We start from the raw sequence: 19,191 nt of genomic DNA, 5'->3' as shown, positions 1-19,191 counted from the left end.
TTGATGGAGCAGGTAAGGTGTACCTTTCAACTTAGAGTCAGATGGAGAAGGTAGCTGGTCATGAGTAGCAATGGAGCATTGATAATCAGCCAAGTAAGAAGGTGGACGCCGAATGCGACTAGGCCGATTAATTTGCGGACTAGTAGGAGGAGTGATAGGATTTTGCTCCACACTAGGTGGTTCTAAATCCAACTGTTCAATAGGAGAAGTGATTGCATCATTTTTGGCAATAGGAAAATCAAAACTGGGATCATCACTCAAAGGTAAAGGAGTAACATCTGAAGATGAGGTTGTAAATTTAGATAAATCACGAAATGGAAAAATTCCTTCATGAAATATGACATCTCGAGAAGTAAAAATGGTTTTAGTGGCTATATCAAAAATTTTGTAACCTTTTTGAGCATAAGGATAGCCAATAAAAATGCCAGGTTTACCTCGTTGATCAAATTTATGTTTAATGCTATGATTGTGAGCAAAACATAAACTCCCAAAAACACGCAAATGAGAATAATTTGGTTTTGAGTGGAATAGAATTTCATGTGGAGATTTTCCAGATAAATGAGAAGATGGCATTTTATTGATCAAATATGTGGCAGTGAGAACGCACTCACCCCAAAATTGTAAGGGTAAGTGCGCTTGAAAACGAAGAGCTCGAGCAACCTCAAGAAGGTGTCGATGCTTACGTTCAACGACACCATTTTGTTGCGGAGTCCCGACACAACTTCGTTGATGGATTATGCCACGTTCTGAAAAATATTTTTGCATATCATTGGAAAGAAATTCAGAACCATTGTCCGATCTAACTTGTTGTATGGGTACGTTCGACCCATCAGGAAGTTGAACAAAAGATGGAGTTGGACAGGGTTTATAAGAGGAAAACAAAGATAATGAGTAGCACATGTGGTTAGTAGCCCCTGTATCAATAATCCACATCGAAGCAGAGTGTGCAATAAGTGCTATACCTGCTAGAGAAACACTAGAATTGATGCTACCTGAAGAGAGCATAGCAAGTAATTTGTTGTACTGCTCTTGGGTGATGGGTGGTGGTGACACCATGACACAATCTTCAGCTTTAGTGGTTTTAGCAGGAGCCTCGGTCTTCTTTGGAGGATACCCAACAAGCTTGAAGCAGCGATCTTCAGTGTGACCGTCACGGCCACAATGATCACAATGGTAGCGTGGCTTACGGTTGAGTTGGCCACCACGATTTGTGGGCTTGGTGGTAAAAGCTGCAGCATCTGGAGTTAAGGATAATGAAGAATGTATCTCTTGTTGTTTTTCTTCTTGACGAACGAGTGAATAAATTTTGGTTGTGCTAGGAAAAGGTTCCATGAGAAGTATTTGGCTACGAAGTGCAGCATATCGTTCATGAAGGCCTTGTAAAAATTCCATCGCCCTATCCTGTTGCAATTTTTCTGCAATAGTTCTCCCATGTCCACATGTGCATGGTTGAATACTTACAAGAGAATTGAGCTCATTCCATAGTGACTTGAGCTTTGTAAAATATGCAGAAACAGACATATTGTTCTTTTGTTTGAGAAAAGAAATTGACTGCTTCAACTGATAAATTTGTGGTGCATTGGATTGAGAAAATCGCTCCGAAAGATCCGACCAAATCTCCCTCTCAGTCTCAGCATATAAAATACTGCTACGAATCTCACTTCAAACAGAATTGAGAATCCATGAACAGACAAGATCATTACATCTCTCCCATTGAGGAAGATTAGTAGGTGAATCTGGCTTAATCAAGGTGCCATCTACAAAACCCAATTTGTTTTTGGCACGCAAAGCCATAGTGATAGCACGAATCCATGTGCCATAATTATCGCCAGATAGAAGAGGTGTAACAAGCACCATGGTTGGACTATCCGAGTGATGAACATAATGAGGATCATTGATTGATCCCTGTGAATCACTGTTCTCAGAGGAAGAAACTACTTTAGGTTGTGCTTCAGTCATTGTAAAATGAGCACAAAAAAATACGAATAGTTGAGGAAAAAAAATGTCTAAAAAAAAATCCTTGCCTAATGCTCTGATACCATGTTAAAGTTGACACATGGATGAAAATAATTTCCTCACATACCCATCTGATTGGGCTTTCATTAGCTTAAATAAAATTGAATCCTACAGCTGTTACAAAGAGGTAATAGCAAATTAAATGTACAGTTACAAAGAGATAATGACTGTTACGAAGAGATATTGAATCCTATAACAACTGTTACAAAGAGATAACATTAAATTCAATTAACTACTCACATAACGTCAAAAGCAAATATCTTGGAGCAATAAACAAAGAGTAACGTCAATAGGTTCTTTGGCAGAACAAAGATGTAACTGATGCACTTCAAAAGGTTGCTGCAAATCAGAAATTTCCTCCCATGCCATTCACAGCTAGGTGTGTTGTGCCTTCACCGCATTTTTGAAAACATTGTCTTTTGGTGAATGTGTTCTTCATGAGAAGCCGGCCGGTAGGAAACTTGTATCTGGGTTAAAAGCAGAACCCTGGTCAGATTCACACACACGCACACAGTTGATGTTAGTTTTGCTAATTTTGCAACAATGGGTTGTTGGTTTTGCAGGAGATTATGTTATAGAAAATGAATTTATATCAAAAGAAATTGATGAACAAATGGAATGGTTTTTTAGGATATTTTCGAAATTAAAAAGAAATAAAATTAGAAATGATTATTATAAAATATATGAATGAAATTAATGAGAATGTTAAATTTAATTATACGCACTCCTTTTTATTCATTCCCATCTAAGAATTATCAATAAAAAGAAGCAAATTAAAAAAATTTGGGTGTTGTTTCTACCCCCACAATTATTTCACCTACTCATGAATTATGTTCACCGATTTCAGAAATTAATTTAGAGAAAATTGATGAGAATAAGCATTTAGAGAAAATTTAAGAGAGTAAGCAATTAGCTAGAGGGAATTAAGTAATTAGGAGACAGGGAAACTAGTTAGCAATTGGAAAAAATTGAAGATCACATTATATTTGAGAAGCATTTGAGATTAGCCACACACAAAGAAGACGTTGTTAGCACTTTAATGAGAAATGATACGGTTTTTTGGGTATTCTTTTGATGTTCTCCTAATCCTACGTGGATATAGTTTTTTAAAAAAACATGGGAAAAAAATTAACTCCATCATTCCCTCATATATATATTTTCTTAAAAAAATAATATTAACGTAAGATTAAAAGAACCGACGAAACCGTAGTATTTCTCGCACATGAATTATAACTAAATATTTTGTATGAAATTTTGACAAATTTTCAACAAGGAAATTTTGAATATTGAAGTTTTAATTTTGATTATGGAAGCTTTAATTATTTGAGAAAATTGAGTTGACTTTCATATATCAATCTAAATTGTTATATTTGAGATGGTATAAAGATACTTCCTTTCTAAAAAGAGAAATGATAATAGGCACCAATATATAGGTTTTAATTATTTAACTTTTACTTAAAAAACTTAAAAGTTTAAAGAATAAAAATAGGAGACAAATGCACATGCCACACCTATCAATAATTAAAGCAAACACGTCTTCCTTCACGCTTCAACGCTCCTACACCTTTGATTGAGATGTGCTACCAACGAGTTCTCTTCAATATTCTCCCAAATTATCAAGCTACCTCTTAAATTATTAAAATTTATTTTCTCAACAATAACAATATCTTTAGTAAAATAAAAACAAAAATTTTTAGAAAAAATTAAAACTAAAAATTATATTAAAAAAAAAACAAGGTGGCTCAATTTAAAAATATAAAAGAAAATAACAATTAAAAAATAATTTTTTAAAATAATTTTTTTTTTTTTTTGTTTTTTTTTTGCATTTATAAGAATGTTTTTGTCTAGTTGAAAAATTTGTAGGTTAAGTTTTATACTTTTGCTAGTCTTGAGAAAACATTGATAATTTTTTAGTAGTTTGAAAAAGACATTGTCGAAAGTTTAAAAGAAATATTAGGTGACCTAAATTGATATATTTTAGATGGTCACTACAAGAAATCGGATCTTTAGAGCATCTCTAGCAGTATTAGGTATTTTATCTAGTGAAAAAAATACAATTATTTACTTTAGCTATTGTTTTTTCACTACACACTCTAATTGATTCTCTATTTGCTTTAAAATATTATTTCTCATTCTTTTTTTATTATATTATTGCCAACACTTAATTAAAGGGAAAAACAAACACATATATAGAAATCATTTATAAAAACAAAAACAAATACATATGAGGAACATTCATCTCACATGCAGGTACTAATTCTTAAAATTAATAACATAAATAAATTTTTTCATCCAATTGCAATTGATTTGTTTCTATCGTGTGTTCTATGCAATAATTTTTTTTTGCATTAATTTTTTTTTCATCCAACTGCAATTGATTTGTTTTCATCCGTGTGTTTCCATGAAATAAATTTTTTCTGCATTCAATTTTTTCATCCAACTGTGTGAAGAAATTTTGTGAGCGAGAGAGATAAATTTTGTGTTTGAAAGAGAGACGTAACAGATGTGAAGAGGTGTTCAGAAGAAATAAAAGATGTTGGGTAAAAAAATATGAAATAAAGAAATAAAAAACAAAAGAAAAATAAACAATATTTTATTAATCTAGTGTGCTACAGTGAATAGCTCCAAATTGCTATTCACTGTAGTAATGGAGCAATTCTAGCTAATGGCAAGCTACTCTGTTGAAGCTAAAAAAAAAGAAAGAAACAATAATAACTAAATATAGCTAATATTGGTCTTTTAGCTAAGCTATTGGAGATGCTCTTAGGGGCGACCTCATTTGGACACTAAAAGTCCCAAAGTAGACGATGTTGATCAACAACGTCGATTGTTGGATGCTAAAAGGTTAGACGCTGATGGTCCGACGCTGATGATCAACTGTTGATCATTAGTGTTGACTCCACTATGTCGACGCTAAAAGTCTTGTATTTTGTCCGCTCTATCAAGCTAGGACAGAAGCTGGAGTGGACGCTAGTTCTCTACTATCAGTGTCCACTCAAAGTGGATGCTAATAGTTGCACTATTAGCGTCCAAATTAAAGTGGACGCTGCTATGCAGATGGTGCACCATCAGCGTCCAAACTAAAGTGAACGCTAATGGTGAAGTGGAAGCTGATAGTCTTAAAAAACTAAAAAATAAAGCAACTAGCAGCACCCAAACAAAAGTGGACGCTGATGGTTTTAGTAGATGCTAATGGTTCCAAAAACTAAAAAAAATAAAGCAACCATTAGCATCCAAACAAAAGTGGATGCTGATGGTTGCACTATTAAGTGGACGCTAATGGTCCCAAAAACTAAAAAAATAAAGCAACCATCAGCGTCCAAACGAAGGTGAACTCTGATGGTTGACAAATGTCTCCAGGTGCTAGAAAGGAGAGGAGAGGAGGCGGCATCCCCGAACCTATCAGTTTCAGGTGGAGGCCCAATACTTGATTATCTTCAAAGAGGTGAATATTTGCCAAGATGGAGATTGTTGGAACAAGTAGCTCATATTCTACTACTCACTCATTGGATGTAATTAGTTTATGTGGGCCTGGGGATAAATAAGTTGTGGGGGGTATTTTGGAGTTTTCCAAAATACTTACAATTAGGGTTTTTTTATAAATATGTTATGTTGTAACCCTAAATTATTAAATAGTAAAATATAGCCGCACTCTCTCCTGTGGACGTAGGCACATTGCCGAGCCACGTAAATCTGTGTCTTGACTCTCTCTTGATCTCTCATTTTGATTCCATATTATTCATTATTGTTGTGCACAATAACAACACTTTCCTTCTTGCAACGATTGGTATATGCACAGTTATATTTTACTAGTGGGTGTTTGGACTGTATTGCTTTCTCTTGTATTGTGTTTTTAATGAAGATTTTAACTTCAGAAAATAAAGATGCAGGGTTATCATGCATACCATAGTAAGAGAAGGAGGATTCTATCCTGAAGCCTGGAAGGCCGGCCAAAACTGACAAGGCTGCCATTTTGAGTGATGCTATTTGAGTGGTGACCCAGTTACAAAGTGAAGCCCAGAAACTAAATGAATCAAATGAGGATTTGAAAATGAAGATTAAGGAATTGAAGGTGGGATTTTTTCAGGGTAACAACTTTCTTTTATATGTTTGGAGGATGTATTTCATTTAGAAACTGCTGCTTCATTTGCATTTCCCTTTTCTTGTGCAGGCTGAGAAGAATAAGCTTTGTGATGAGAAGCAGAGGCTCAAGGTGGACAAAGAGAAGTTTGATTTGAAGTATAGATGCTTCTTCAGACCTTTCTGACAATCAAATATGTGCAAAGCTCTAACATTTCCAGTATTGTTTCCAATCTTTCACTTCATTGGGATTTCCAGTATTGTTTTCTTTTTTAATTTTTTCTTGCGTTTTTGTTTGAAATATAAATTCTGCGACGTAAAAAACTTATAATAAATCAGGGAAGTCAATCCCATCCCAAATTTTTACAAAACTACAATATAAATTTTGCACTACTCTGTTACGATTTTCTCAATATCAAATGTAGATCATATTGCACAATTTGGGAACGCTCTTTTCATTATTATTGATGTTGGAGCCTAACTGCAAGTAGTTCCATCAAGGAATGAAATTTAAACTTTTATTATTTTCATTGGAAATTTTTGAGTTATTGTTGAATTTATTATTTGGTTTATTGATTGAAAGCAGCAATTCATTAAAATTGGTTATGGGAATCGGGTTGAGATTTCTACATTCTATTTGGATATGACAATCTCACTTCTTCCAAGTGACTAATTTTGACTGGTTATACCCACTTATTTCTAAGAAGGAAGAGACAAACAAGAGACTTGGTATAACTTTCTCTCTTTTTTCTGATAGTGGAATTTATTTCAGAATATGCTGCATCTTTGACTTCTTCAGGCATAGAATATAGAATTACCTATACTAGTGTTAAAATGTCAATGATATTTTGGGGAATTTCTGATTTTCACTCTAAGGGTTTTGATATTTTGGAGAATTTCTGATTTTCAATCATATGCTGAAACAGTTAAAGCACTGACATACATGGATTTAAGATTTGAAACACTCTGCAATAAGTTGACAAGTCGGGAAATAGATCTTATATTGTCCTGTGTTCCTCTTCATCTTGCTTTTTAAGATGAATATGCAAGTTTAATAGTTCAAGTCTACCACAACTGGATTCTTTGAGGGCACTAAATGCAATGTGTGTTTATTGGATTTTGTTGAGTTTAAACACGTGGGTGGAAAAGAATTTAAGTTTCATATTAAAAAGATTAGACAAGTATGAATGGTTAATGTAACACAATTAAACCCAATGACAATAATTTGTTTTTTTTTTTTTGTTTTTTTAAATTACAACCTGAAAGGAATTCCAATTGCATAATGGTGTGCTCATCTGCACAGCAGGCTTTCCATTGAAAGATTTTTCTTGCATGCAGACTAATTAGGCGTCTTATTCAATTATTCTACCGTATTCCTTTCTCATAAAACTATTATATCTGAACAAGTCCATTTGGCATCTCAAAACTGTTTTGTTGACCAAATGTTCTCCTCATTTTCCTTGTTGTGCCATGGCTGAGGCTTATTCAGTAGAAAGTATAATTAGTAATACAATGGGAATCAGAGTTTTCATGGCTATGAGCTAGTTAGCTCAACCAACTTCAATTTCATGTGCTTTGTGTAACTTTACAAGGTCGAACTGAAGTTTGTGATTTTGTTCTGCAGCTTGATATTGATATTGCAACTCATATACATGTCAAGGAAGATGGACCAAAGAGGAGGTTTGCTACTTGTGATTAAGTTGCCTTTTAGCATTATAATTTGTTTTTTTTTTTTTTTTTTTAATGTTTCTCTTGTGGTTCTACCTTTGCACGAACCAACCTATTGGGAGGTCATACTCTCAATGACGTTTGACACTTGTTTGCAAAGAATGGGTGCATTCATCTATCATCTTATTTTTTGTTTTTCTCGGCAATTTACAGCTTACTTTATATAGAGACGGCAAATAGACTTGGATTACTGGTAAAAATCATCAAAATTAGTGCTGATATCAACATTGATGTAGAATCAGCAGAGATTGATGTAGAGGTATGCTCTCTTTCTCTCTCTCTCTCTCTCTCTGTGTAAATTGTACTAAATCATTCTTGAGCTATAAAATCCTCTATATAAATGCTAGTGACTTGATCCCTTCTAGCTACCTTGAAAACGACTGGTTATCCATAATGTTTAGTAGAAAAGTAGAATTGGACCAAGCTTGTTTGTCAAGTAAAACTTCTCCCATGCAATGTGTTTTTGAATTTAAAAAGCGAGCATATATTTCCCATTGCTGTTCTGTGACTTGGTAATCTAGGAAGCTCATAAGAGCTTATAGTTGTGCATTTTCAGTATTAGGTAGTTTCCTTGTGCGTATCTTTTTCATTTCTAATATGCTGCTCAACTTCTTAAATGAATTCTTAACAAGTACTTGGATGATAGATATGGCTAATGTCATAATCCCAACAAACCTCATGATTGCAATGCATGTGCGGCCCATATTTGATAAAGTCTGTAACGTACTCGATCAACCATCAATGTAGCTGGCTTACAATTACTAGTGTTGAGCTCACAAGTGTTCGGCTTCTATTGCATGTCATGAATTGCATGCTCATCGTCACTTGTAAATGACTCTACTTTCTTTAAATCGTGCAAATTACACTAAGCCATGCTGTTAATGTATTGTGGAGGTTGTGCAAATCTCACTGGGGAGGGGTCCCAACTGAGTAGAGTCAAAATTATCATTAGGATTTGTGAAGTAGACTAGGTTCTTCGGATTTATTTCATAGCTTCCCTTTGTTACCTTGTCCAAAGTTATCTGCTGAAATGAAATTTTGCATTTTGTATTCCATTTATTTTCCAATCTCTTTTGCTAGGTTAATATGTTATATGATTTTGCTCTATGCTCTGTCCTAGTCAATTGTGCTATGTCATTCAACCCTTCTTTGTTTATTCTTTCTTTTCCTTCTTTTACTTTTGGGGGTGTTACACTATTCGTGGGAATAATTTATTTTCATAGGACTACTAATCTTATACACACATGATTAGCTAAGCTACTAAAAAAATGAGTGGCTTAGCTAATCTTAATAAATAGAATACATTTTTCAAAAGGGTTAACTTAAATACATTTTTGCTCCTTATGGTTTAACAACTTTATTTTTTGTCCATATGGTTTAATTTTTATCATAGGAGGTACATGTGGTTTACATAAAAATGGAAATGGCACCTCTTTCTAAATTCCGTCCAAAATTTGATGGAAAGCCACTTCAGCACCATTAAGAAAATGACATGTGTTCATATACCTAGTTAAAAATAAAATAATAATAATAATTTTTTTAAAATTAAAAACATTAAAAAATTATATTTAATTAATTTAAAAAAAAAAAAATTGGGGGTGGTCAACCACCCCAATATTTAAGGGTTTTTTCTTTTAATATGAGTTTAAAAAAAAAAAAAATATGGGGTTTTTCGTAATTTTGATTTAATTCCAATTTTTGAATGTGTGTTACCAAACTAAGGAATAGAAATATTTATTCTATTCAATACTCTTCTATTCCTAGTAGTAGCTATTCATTTTCCACTCGACTAACATTTTGCAAATCAAACAAGGCTTAAGAGTTTGGAATTTATACCTTGTGTAGGGGCCTATTTATACATTGAAGAATTGAGGTAGATTTGAATTGGATCTTCTTTTTTGAATTGACTTGTGAGTCTTGAGAGATAGAATTGGATCTATGCTCCTACTTCAATTTAGATCTTGAGTAGGACTCTTTACCCAAATTCTCTCAGAGCCTATCATTGGCCTTGGGACCCAATATCTGATGGGCTTATAGTGCAAAATTATTCCCAACATAGCCAATATGGAACAAAGTTTTTTTCCTACACTAAACTCAACTTATTCAGGAAGGGCATTATCCCAGATGCTCTGTGCCCTCTCTGTGGTTTAATGGAGGAATCTGTGGAACATATTTTATGGACCTATGAGTCAGCTAGGGATGTGTGGGCGGCATGTAATTCGAGGACTCAAAAATGTGCTACAATGGAGGTTGACTTTGCTTCTTTGTTCTTGATTTTGGTTGGAAAACTGGATGACGAGGAGATGCAAAAGTGGGGGATTGTGGCGAGACTTATATGGCTTAGACGAAATAAATTTGTTTTCGGAGGGGAATGCCAATCACCTTCCATGATTTTGTACATGGCTAAGACCCAGGTGGACCAACATTGCAAGGCCGAACAGGAGAGAAGAGCAAGTAGGCCCCAACAAACTGTGCAGGGAGAAACAATATGGAGGCCGCCTGAAGAAGGAAAGTTCAAGATTAATTGGGATGCAGCTCTGGATGGAGGGAGACAAAAAAATGGGAATTGGCATGATAGTGCGTGATTCTGCAGGAAGGGTGCTCGCGGCCATGTGTGGGCCTTGGTCTAATATCACTAATCCTACGGTAGCAGAAGCAATTGCGGCTTGGAGATCGGTAGTTCTATGCCATGCTCTGGGCTTCTCCAGTATTGTGCTAGAAGGTGATGCTTTAGAAGTCGTTAATGCACTGAACAAGGATGGCCCATGCTGGAACACCTATGGGGCAGTGGTGAATGAAACCAAAGCATTGCTGGCTACCTTTGGGGAATGGCAGGTGTGTCATACTAAAAGGATGGGTAATGTGGCAGCGCATGAGCTTGCCAAATTGGGCTTGGAACGTGATGTAGAACAGGTCTGGAATGTTGATATCCACCCTGTACGTATTCACCATGCTGTATGTGCCGATCTGAGGTCGTTGTGACCTTTTTAAATGGAATCTCACTTCAAAAAAAAAAAAACTTTGGTTTTTCTTTTAATTTTTTTTTTCTTGACTTGAAAGGCGTAAATCTTTTAATTAAATGCATATAAAAATTTTAGATATAATATATTTTACAATTATTTAAAATAAATAAATAAATAATTATTTATTTTATTTTAAATAAACTAAAAAATGTCTCCTCAATTCTCTAGAAATTTAACAGCCTTATTACCTGCATATTCTTGGGAGATTCATGCTTGCAATATAGGCTAATGATGTAATAAGAAGCTGATAAAAAAATAAAAAAATTAATGCTTCTCAACCATAGTAATTTTTGAGGGCATCCCATTCTACTGGAGCTCGCGAAAGGTTGTTTCATTATCAGCGATGACCTACCACGTGGGCTCTGATCAACTGATAAGAGGTGAATGGATGAGAAAGCTCAGAAAAAAGAGTGAGAGATAAGCTGAGCAAAGCACATTAAATCTGATGAAATTTCTAATCTGTCATCCCCCACTCTACGCTCCCAACACCTCTCGCTGAATCTGTACGTACCCATTCAATTTGGTGCGTCTTATAGTTTAAATATGATCAAATCCAAGAAAAATATTTTTACAATAATTGAACTCAAACAATATGAAAGTAATTAATTCATGCTTATGTAGAATTTTTCAATTAAAATTCAATTTCTTGGCATTTATGAGCTTGATATAGGCTTTTGTTGTCATATTGGCTTGTAGAGTAGAAAAAGAACATACTTGATTACAAAGGCTTTGCAATTTATCATATTGAATTAGACATTGATTTTCAAAAGATCAAATGAGCCTCTCTTAAAAGTGTTTTTTTTTTTTTTTTTAATGACAAATATGTTGAGGCCATTTTCAAAAATTTTCATAATTATTATAATTGACAATGCCTAATAGCAATAGAAAATAATAATTGAAAATTGAAAAGTGAATTCACAAAGAGAGTAAATAATAAATAGGAAAGAAAAATATTATAATTGTTTCAAATAAACAAATATGGATATTATTTTCTAAAAGAACAAAAAAAAAAAAATTATCACATCAATTCCTCATATATATTTTTTTTTAAAAAAATAATATTAACGTAGAATTATGAGAACTGTAGGAGGAATCATAGCATTTATAGCACTTTAATTATAACTAAATATTTTGTATGAAATTTTGATAGATTTTCAACAAGGAAATTTTAAATGTGGAAGTTTTAATTATTTGTTAAATCTTAAATGACCTAAATTGTTATATTTTAGATGGTATAAATATATTTTCTTTCTAAAAAGAGAAATGATCGATAATAGGCACCAATATATAGGTTTTAATTATTTAACGTTTACTTAAAAAAGTTAAAAACTTGGGTAAAGTCCACTTAACCCCCTAAAACTACCACCCCGATGACAATTTACCCCCGAAACTATCAATTGCGACAATATACCTCCAAACTATCAAAATAGTAACAATGTACCCCAAATTTTAACAAAATGACGAAATTACCCTTATTAAAATAAAAACAAAAATACTAAAATTTAATTTTTTTTCAAAATTTTAAGAGTATTTTTTCTTATTGAAAATTCTATAGGGGTAATTTTGTCATTTTACTAGCATTGGGGGTACATTGTCATTTTTTTGTAGTTTGGGGGGTAAACTGTCAGAATTGATAGTTTTGAGGGTAGATTGTCATTAGAGTGGTAGTTTGAAGGGGTTAAATAAACTTTACCCTAAAAACTTAAAGAACAAAAATATGAGACAGACACACATGCCCACACCTATCAATAATTAAAGCAAACACATGCATCTTCCTTCAATGCTCCAACACCTCTGAATGAGATGTGCTACGTACCAACAACAAATGCCCGACTCAGTTCTCTTCAATATCCTCTCAAATTTTCAACGTAACTCTTAAAGTATGAAAAATTATCAATATTTCTAACGATGACAATACTTTTAATAAAAAAAAAAAAATCAAAAGAAATTATAAAAAGGTGGCTAAATGTAAAAATATAAAAGAAAAAACATTAAAAAATAAAATTCGTTTTCTTTTAAATTAATTTTGTTTTTTTTTTTTTAAAAAAAAAAAAAAAAAAAAAACTATATGACTACTTTTGTCTTCTTGAGAAATTTGTAGCACAAATTTTATTTTTTTGTTAGTGTTGAGGGAATATTAACAATTTTTTAGTAGTTTGGAGAATATATTATTTAAAGTTTAGAAATAATATTATTAATTCAGTGATAATATGATAGTTTGAGGAGGAGGTTATGTGAACCTTTTTTTCTTTCTTAATATATGAAAATTTGTTTGTATGAAATACTTTCTTTTTAATATAAGCCCTCCTATTTTTAAGGCCACCCATTTTTGAGCTTTGAATATTGGTTCAGCGAAATGATAAGAAGATTTGGAAATTGCAATGATTTGACGTCAAGCAAAGTAGAAATAGGATTTACTTGGAAGACCTAACTGGAATTTCTGGAAATGCATGTCTGATTGAATTCAATCTTCAAATAATACATTTCATACGAAATTCCACTTCACAAAGATCGAACTAATTTTAAAAAGTGTTGACTTTTTTTTTGTTAGCAGATTTATAAGATACCCAGTTCACCGTCCATATTAAACACCTTTGGATCCGACACGGCCACACGGCTTTAACCGTGTTGATGTCACGTACAGCTTCTCATTTTCCAAGAAAGTGCGAAATTATAATAATAAAATGCACTCAATTGAAAGAAAAATAATTTCCTTCTTGCCAAGAAAAAAGAGGAAGGAAGAATTGCATTTGACACGTCGGTGAATAAATTTTGCAAAAAATTTAATTTGGATAATGGAAAAACATAAAGATACCTAAGTTCACCGTCCTTATAAATAGAAACTCATCGATAATCGTTGAAATAGTTATACGTCAATACCAATACGGCCTGGCTGCTGATTTGATGAGCAATGACCTACCCAATGCCTACTACTATTAATGGGGATCTTTTAAATATTAGATGGCGTAAACAAATTATATATATATATATATATATATATATATATATTGCAAAAAAAGGCCCAACACAAAACCCACCAAACAAACCCCACCTTCATTTATCAACCTAATTAATATAGCATTGATTGGAATTTCTTAAGTATTGTGCTTAAATTTCAAGAAATTCGGACAGAATTTTGGAGAATTCCCGTTTCATGTAAGAATTGATGAGTTTAGAGTAGGGTGGCAATTCATATTTGCACGTCAGGTTTGAATCGTGACGATGTATGTATATAAGACTATGTAAAACAATCTTAACCCGATCCATTTAATTAAACAGATTAGATTATTCAATCCTAACATTAACCTCTTAATTTTGTGTTAAATTCATGTCGAATTCGCGAGTCGTATCAATTAGAGTGTTACTTAGACATTTGGTCCTTTAAAATACTTAATCATGACGTCTCTTGGACCAGAGATCCCTATTATTCTTAACATAGGAAGGTAATTAATTAGATAATAACTTGAAGATTAGTGGCTGCTTTTGGTATGCAGTAAAACTTTTTATAATATTGGTGGTCAATAACCGAAAGTGCCTAATATGTAATATATAATTCCTTGTTTAGGAGGTGAAGAAGAAATTAAGAAAAAAAAAATAGACAAACGAACATGGCAACCCCACTCAACTCTAGCTTTACTATTATCCTTCTCTATGCTTTGCCAAATCTTATCCACCAAGGCACAAATTTCCCCTGCATTTATTGTACCAAGTCCAATTTGTCAAATGGCAAATATTGGATATTTATTCGACTGGCTTACTGTCTCATCACATAAATGCACCTATTTACGTCCAATTTACAAAAAAAAAAAAAAAGTCTATATACCCCCCTCAAACTACCACCCAATTGACAATGTTCCCTCAAACTTTAAATTGCGACAATATACCCCCCAAACTACCAAAACATTGTCAACGTACCCCTCATTGACGAAACTACCCTTAGTAAAATTTAAAAAAAAAATACTAAAATTTCTGGAAAAACCTAAAATAAAATTAAAAAAAATCTTTTTATTAGAAAAAAAAATTAAAAAATTTCGATTTTTTTTTTTTTTTTTATAAAAATTGAAAATTTTTCGTTTGTTTTTTTGTTTTTTTTTTTAAAAAAAAAAGTTTTCTTTTATAATTTTTAAATAAAAATTTCCGTTTTAAAAAAAATTAAAATATTTTCGTTTAAAAAAAATAAAATTTTCGTTTTTTAAAACATATTTTAAAAAAAATCTAAAAAAATAAAAATTGATTTTTTTTTTAAATAAAAATTTCGGTTTAAAAAAAAAATCGTTTAAATATTAAAAAAATTAAAATTTTCGTTTTATTTATTTATTTTTGAATTTTAGGGGTATTTTTGTCATATTGATATAGGGGCATTTTGATCTTTTTGCTAATTTTGGGGGGATATTAACAATATTTTGGTAGTTTGGGGGGTACATTGTCGCAATTGAAAGTTTGGGGGAACATTGTCAATTGGGTGGTAGTTTGAGAGGGTATATAGACTTTACCCAAAAAAAAAAAAAAAACTCAATGAATAACGAATAATGATGCACCAACGACTCCCACGATTTCCAAATCTTTTCCTGTACATTCAACTGATATTGATATGGAATGATGGACCAATCTCTAACACGGTTTCAACGATAATGATGCAATATGGGTTGATGAAGATCCTTCCCATAAAGAATATCTTCAATCTGTACCTTCCAATACCCAAAATCTTTGCCGTTAAATTTTTCGATTCCTATCTTTCGTTCTTCTACTGCCATCACTCCTACTCGAACCAAAAACTCTGATACTAGTTGTTAGGAAATTAAGCCTATTTCCCAAGACTCGTGAGATGCGAAAAATAAGAAGTATGCGGAATAACAAAGATAAGCAATCAAATCACACACGACACCAACATTTAAGTGGTTCGGCTTAACAAGCCTACATCCACTGGAGGAGACTACCTGGGGGAAATCACTATGAAAAGATGAAGTACAAAAATAGTAGATAGAAAATCACTTAGATCCCAAAGCCCCAATACACCCAAATCTCACTATTACACAAGAAAGATTATTCTCAAAATAGAATACAAAAGACTGATGTACAAACTCTTCTTTTGCTAGAGCAGATGACGGCTGATCTCTATTTTCTTCTCTCACTCTGCAGCACTTTTTTCTTCTAATCACTTGTTTTTGGCTCCTCCAAAAACCACCAAGAAGAAAACACCGTGACAGTCCGTGTACCTCCTTCTCTTAAATTCTCTCGGTCTTTTTATCCTCCCTTTGGTGCTCACATATATTCACGTTTGGCACACACAAATTCACCTTGTGCTTTGCTCCTTATATAAAAGCTTAACTCTCCTTTTACATGTTGGTCTAGGATTCCTACTATAAGTCAAACAAGGAGTCCAAGTACACATAGGAGAAGAACTCCAAAACCCACATGTAAAGGAGCAAATCGGTTGAACCAAGAACCTCTCATACTTGAAGAAGGAGACAAACCACTAGGTCTCAGCATGACTTTTAATTCAAGTCATACTTAACATGGGATTGGGATTCCAGTTATTTGTAATTTAATAAAAGTGGTTTAAATTTTCACTGTTTATACTCATTATTTTAACCAAAATAAAATGGTGAGTGAATAGTGAGTACCATTCACTCATCTATTGATTAAACAAATAATTTCTCTCTCTTTTTTTTAATTTTAATTTTTTTTTTCTCTTTTCTTCTCTTCTCTGCAGGCCTTTCTCCTTTCTCTTTTTCTTTTCTCTCACCCATTTAGCATTTAGCGCCATTTCTCTCCACAAACCCACTTCCTCCTTCACAATCTGGGTGGTTTTCTCCCGAAGAAAACCAACCAAGAATATTACCCTTCGATAAAGAATATTATCGGAAAATTACAAATTTTTAAAAATATTAAATAAGACAAATATTCTTAAAATAGATCATTAGGAAAATGCAAATATTCAAAAATACAAAAGTTAGAGAAAAAATAAACAAATCTTTGAAAAATAATATTTAAATAGAATAGTGAAAGTGGATTATTAAAATAGTGAGGCTGCTGTGGGTGTTCGAAAAAGGTGAGTTGTTAAAATAAAGAAAAATTTACTTTTAATTATTTTGGTGAGTAATTTTTTGTGAAGCTGCTAGGAATGCTCTAAGGTCCAATTGGGTGGTTTATTATGGTGTTTACACATTGATCATAATCATGTTTCCTGCATATACGCCCTTTTATGTATCTTTTAAGCGCTCTTGATTTCTATGAAAATGAATTTATATCAAAAGAAATTGATGAAAAAAGGGAATGGATTTTTAGATGTTTTCGAAATTAAAAAGAAATAAAATTAGAAATGATTATTATAAATATATGAATGAAATTAAAGAGTATGTTAAATTTTTTGAATGGTTAGAGAAAGTTAAAATTGATAATAGAATAAAATTAGACAAATTGAAGTCTGATAAGAAAAAAATCATTGGTAGAACAAAAAGCAATTAAAGTAGAATCAAATTTGCAAGAAATTGTCAAAGAAAAATTTATTTAATTTCCGTAAAATAATTTTTCTTTTTAAAACTGTAAACTATTATTTGAGTTTGAGCTTCTTATTCTGAAATTAGCTAAAAGAAATGATAATCAAATAGAAAAATAAAGACAAAACGGAATAAAAAAAATAAACAAGATTTTAAATAATTCGGTTTATGATCTACTTCTACATAATAAAGCCTCATAGGCTGCATTTTGCTCTTATTTCACTTGATTAATTTACAAAGATCAATCAATATCCCTACTTACAGGAAAAATAGGATAGTTGAATACACTACAAATAAGGTAATCAAATCACAAAGAATTGATATGCAATTGCAATGATTTGATTGTAATCACAAGACCCGACTGAGCCATTGCCAAGACTTTGCCGGAATATCGCCGAGACCCGGTTAGGACTCGGCTAAGACCTCGACATTGTCAAAGAAAAAATAATTGGTAGAACAAAAAGCAATTAAAGTAGAATCAAATTTGCAAGAAATTGTGAAAGAAAAATTTAATTATACACACTCCTTTTTATTCATTCCCATCTTTTAAGAATTATCAATAAAAAGAAGCAAATTTAAAAAAAATTGGTTGTTGTTTCTACCCCCCACAATTATTTCACCTACTCATCAATTATGTTAACCGATTTCAAAAAATAATGAATTAGAGAAAATTGAGGAGAGTAAGCAAATAGAGGAATTAAGTAATTAAGTAATTACAGGGAAACTAGTAAGCCATTGGAAAAAAATAAAAAATAAAATGGTAAAGTTCACGTACCTCCTCAAACTACCACTCAATTGACAATGTTTTCTTAAACTTTGATAATGTCCCCCCAAAGTACTAAAACATTGTCAATGTCCCCAAAGCTAGCAAAAAGATAAAAATGTGCTTATAAATTTCTCAATAAGACAAAAATACACCTATAAATTCGCAAAAAAAAAAAAAAAAGAGTTTTTAATTTTTTTTAAATGAAAAATTTTAATTAAAAAATAAAAAGAATTTTTTTAAAACAAATTTTTTTAAACGAATTTTTTTTTTTTTTAAACAGAAATTTTTTATTTTCAAAAATTAAGTTTTTTTTTTTAGAAATTTTAGTATTTTTTGTTTTTATTTTATTAAGGATTGTTTCATCATTGTCATTGTCGTTGAGGAGAATATTAACAATATTTTGATAATTTTAAAAAATATTTTCACAATTAAAAGTTTTTTTTCTTTTTATTTCCATTCAACTCTTCCTGCCCACTCCCGCATTTTTTCAACATTTCCCATTCAACTAATAGTGATGTCCCACCTACTCACGCGGGTTCCATTTTCCAACTAAATATCTCTACATTATCTTCGAACATAATTGGCACTCCTTGAACTATTCACGCGGGTTACATTCAACTATTTTGATTCAACTGACAATTATGTCCAATTTACAAAAAAAAAAAAAAAAAACTCAATGAATAAGGAATAATGATGCACCAACGACTCCCACGATTTCCAAATCTTTTCCTGTTCAACTGATAATGATATGGAATGGACCAACCTCTAACACGGTTTCAATGAAAATGATGCAATCGGTTCCCATTCATGCAAAGAATGTTAAAAGTCATGGTAAGGGATGTTAGGACAAATGGCCGACTCAGTTCTCTTCAACATTCTCTCAAATTTTCAACATACCTTTTAAATTATGAAAAATTATCAATGATGAAAATACTTTTAATAAAATAATAAAAAAAAAACATATAAAAGTGGCTAAATTCAAAAATATAAAAGAAAGAGCATTAAAAATTTTTGTTTTCTTTTAAATTAATTAATTTTTTTTTTTTTTTTTAATTTATAGGACTATTTTTGTCTTCTT

General features: G+C 32.0%; 1 pseudogene; it reads left to right on the top strand.

Annotated features, from left to right (window-relative positions):
• Positions 1-5,355: 5,355 nt before the first annotated feature.
• LOC132181639 (transcription factor ILR3-like) overlaps positions 5,356-19,191 on the top strand; it is a 62,559-nt pseudogene continuing 48,723 nt past the window's right edge.

The sequence above is a fragment of the Corylus avellana genome, chromosome ca5 (genome assembly GCF_901000735.1).
Source record: "Corylus avellana chromosome ca5, CavTom2PMs-1.0".
Lineage (NCBI taxonomy): Eukaryota > Viridiplantae > Streptophyta > Magnoliopsida > Fagales > Betulaceae > Corylus > Corylus avellana.
Note: the sequence above shows the minus strand (reverse complement) of the source record. Positions and strands in the feature narration are given on the sequence as shown.